Consider the following 4,122-nt stretch of genomic DNA (forward strand, 5'->3'; position numbering starts at 1 on the left):
AGATCAGTAGCTGAATCAGACCAGTCCTGAGACAGATCAGTAACTGGACTATATAAGTAACTCAACCAGATTAGTAACTGAACCAGATCAGTCCTGAACCAGATCAGTAACTGAACCAGATCAGTCCTGAACCAGATCAGTAACTGTACCATATCAGTAACTCAACCAGATAGGTAATTGAACTAGATCAGTCCTGAACCAGATAAGTAACTGAACCAGATCAGTACTGAACAAGATCAATAATTGAAACAGATCAGTCCTGAACCAGATCTGTAACTGCAACAGATCTTTAACTGGACCAGATCAGTAACTGGACCAGATCAGGCCTGAACCAGATCAGTCCTGAACAAGATCAATAATTGAACAAGATCAGTCCTGAAACAGATCAGTCGTGAATCAGATCAGTAACTGTACCAAATCAGCAAACAGAAGCAGATCAGTCCTGAACCAGATCAGTAACTGTACCTTATCAGAAACTCAACAAGATCAGTAACTGAACCAGATCAGTCCTGAACCAGATCAGTAACTGTACCATAACAGTAACTCAACAAGATCAGTAACTGAACCAGATCAGTCCTGAACAAGATCAATAATTGAAACAGATCAGTCCTGAAACAGATCAGTCCTGAACAAGATCACTAATTGAACCAGATCAGTTCTGAAGCAGATCAGTAACTGAATCAGATCAGTCCTGAACAAGATCAATAATTGAAACAGATCAGTCCTGAACCAGATCGGTAATTGCAACAGATCTTTAACTGGACCAGATCAGTAACTGGACCAGATCAGTCCTGAACCAGATCAGTCCTGAACAATATCAATAATTGAAACAGATCAGTCCTGAAACAGATAAGTCCTGAACCAGATCAGTAATTGCAACTGATCTTTAACTGGACCAGATCAGTAACTGGACCAGATTAGTAATTGAACCAGAACAGTCTTAAACCAGATCATTAACTGAACCAGATCAGTAACTGAACCTGATGAGTCCAGAACCAGAGCAGTCCTGAACCATATTATTCCTGATCCAGATCAGTAACAAAACAAGATCAGTCCTGAACCAAATCAGAACTGAACCAGATCAGTCCTGAATCACATCAGTGACTGAATTAGATCAGTAATTGAATCAGATCAGTAAATAAACCAGATCAGTCCTGAACCAAATCAGAACTGAACCAGATCAGTCCTGAACCAGATTATTAACTGAACCAGATCAGTCCTGTAACACATCAGTGACGAAACCAGATCAGTAATTGAACCGGATCAGAAATGGAACCAGATCAGTAACTGAACCAGATCAGTCCAAAAACAGATCAGTAACTGAACCAGATCAGTCCTGAACCAGATCAGTAACTGTACCATAACAGTAACTCAACAAGATCAGTAACTGAACCAGATCAGTCCTGAACAAGATCAATAATTGAAACAGATCAGTCCTGAAACAGATCAGTCCTGAACAAGATCAATAATTGAACCAGATCAGTCCTGAAGCAGATCAGTAACTGATTCAGATCAGTCCTTATCAAGATCAATAATTGAAACAGATCAGTCCTGAAACAGATCAGTCCTTATCAAGATCAATAATTGAAACAGATCAGTCCTGAAACAGATCAGTCCTGAACCAGATCGGTAATTGCAACAGATCTTTAACTGGACCAGATCAGTAACTGGACCAGATTAGTAATTGAACCAGAACAGTCCAAAAACAGATCATTAACTGAACCAGGTCAGTCCAGAACCAGATAATTGCTAATCCAGAACAGTAACTAAACCAGATCAGTCCAGAACCAGATCAGTAACTGCAGCAGATCACTCTGAACCAGATCAGTAACTAAGCCAGATCAGTCCTGATCCAGATCAGTAAATGCACCATATCAGTAACTCAACCAGATCAGTAACGGAACCAGATAAATAACTGAACCAGATCAGTACTGAACAAGATCAATAATTGAAACAGATCAGTAATTGCAACAGATCATTAACTGGACCACATCAGTAACTAAACCAGATCAGTAACTAAACCAGATCAGTCCTGAACCAGATCAGTAACTGCAACAGATCACCCTGAACCAGATCAGTAGCTGAATCAGACCAGTCCTGAAACAGATCAGTAACTGGACCATATAAGTAACTCAACCAGATTAGTAACTGAACCAGATCAGTCCTGAACCAGATCAGTAACTGAACCAGATCAGTCCTGAACCAGATCAGTAACTGTACCATATCAGTAACTCAACCAGATAGGTAATTGAGCTAGATCAGTCCTGAACCAGATAAGTAACTGAACCAGATCAGTACTGAACAAGAACAATAACTGAAACAGATCAGTCCTGAACCAGATCTGTAACTGCAACAGATCTTTAACTGGACCAGATCAGTAACTGGACCAGATCAGGCCTGAACCAGATCAGTCCTGAACAAGATCAATAATTGAACAAGATCAGTCCTGAAACAGATCAGTCGTGAATCAGATCAGTAACTGTACCAAATCAGCAAACAGAAGCAGATCAGTCCTGAACCAGATCAGTAACTGAACCAGATCAGTCCAGAACCAGATCAGTAACTGTACCTTATCAGAAACTCAACAAGATCAGTAACTGAACCAGATCAGTCCTGAACCAGATCAGTAACTGTACCATAACAGTAACTCAACAAGATCAGTAACTGAACCAATTCAGTCCTGAACAAGATCAATAATTGAAACAGATCAGTCCTGAACAAGATCACTAATTGAACCAGATCAGTTCTGAAGCAGATCAGTAACTGAATCAGATCAGTCCTGAACAAGATCAATAATTGAAACAGATCAGTCCTGAAACAGATCAGTCCTGAACCAGATCGGTAATTGCAACAGATCTTTAACTGGACCAGATCAGTAACTGGACCAGATCAGTCCTGAACCAGATCAGTCCTGAACAATATCAATAATTGAAACAGATCAGTCCTGAAACAGATCAGTCCTGAACCAGATCAGTAATTGCAACTGATCTTTAACTGGACCAGATCAGTAACTGGACCAGATTAGTAATTGAACCAGAACAGTCTTAAACCAGATCATTAACTGAACCAGATCAGTAACTGAACCTGATGAGTCCAGAACCAGAGCAGTCCTGAACCATATTATTCCTGATCCAGATCAGTAACAAAACAAGATCAGTCCAAAAACAGATCAGTAACTGAACCAGATCAGTCCAAAAACAGATCATTAACTGAACCAGATCAGTCCTGTACCACATCAGTGACTAAACCAGATCAGTAATTGAACCGGATCAGAAATGGAACCAGATCAGTAACTGAACCAGATCAGTCCAAAAACAGATCAGTAACTGAACCAGATCAGTCCTGAACCAGATCAGTAACTGAACCAGATCAGTCCTGAACCAGATCAGTAACTGTACCATATCAGTAACTCAACAAGATCAGTAACTGAACCAGATCAGTCCTGAACAAGATCAGTAACTGAACCAGATCAGTCCTGAACCAGATCAGTAACTGTACCATAACAGTAACTCAACAAGATCAGTAACTGAACCAGATCAGTCCTGAACAAGATCAATAATTGAAACAGATCAGTCCTGAAACAGATCAGTCCTGAACAAGATCAATAATTGAACCAGATCACTCCAAAAACAGATCAGTAACTGAACCAGATCAGTCCTGAACCAGATCAGTAACTGAACCAGATCAGTCCTGAACCAGATCAGTAACTGTACCATATCAGTAACTCAACAAGATCAGTAACTGAACCAGATCAGTCCTGAACCAGATCAGTAACTGAACCAGATCTGTCCTGAACCAGATCAGTAACTGTACCATAACAGTAACTCAACAAGATCAGTAACTGAACCAGATCAGTCCTGAACAAGATCAATAATTGAAACAGATCAGTCCTGAAACAGATCAGTCCTGAACAAGATCAATAATTGAACCAGATCAGTCCTGAAGCAGATCAGTAACTGATTCAGATCAGTCCTTATCAAGATCAATAATTGAAACAGATCAGTCCTGAAACAGATCAGTCCTTATCAAGATCAATAATTGAAACAGATCAGTCCTGAAACAGATCAGTCCTGAACCAGATCGGTAATTGCAACAGATCTTTAACTGGACCAGATCAGTAAC

The sequence above is a fragment of the Hypanus sabinus genome, chromosome 13 (assembly GCF_030144855.1).
Source record: "Hypanus sabinus isolate sHypSab1 chromosome 13, sHypSab1.hap1, whole genome shotgun sequence".
NCBI classification, from domain to species: Eukaryota; Metazoa; Chordata; class Chondrichthyes; order Myliobatiformes; family Dasyatidae; genus Hypanus; species Hypanus sabinus.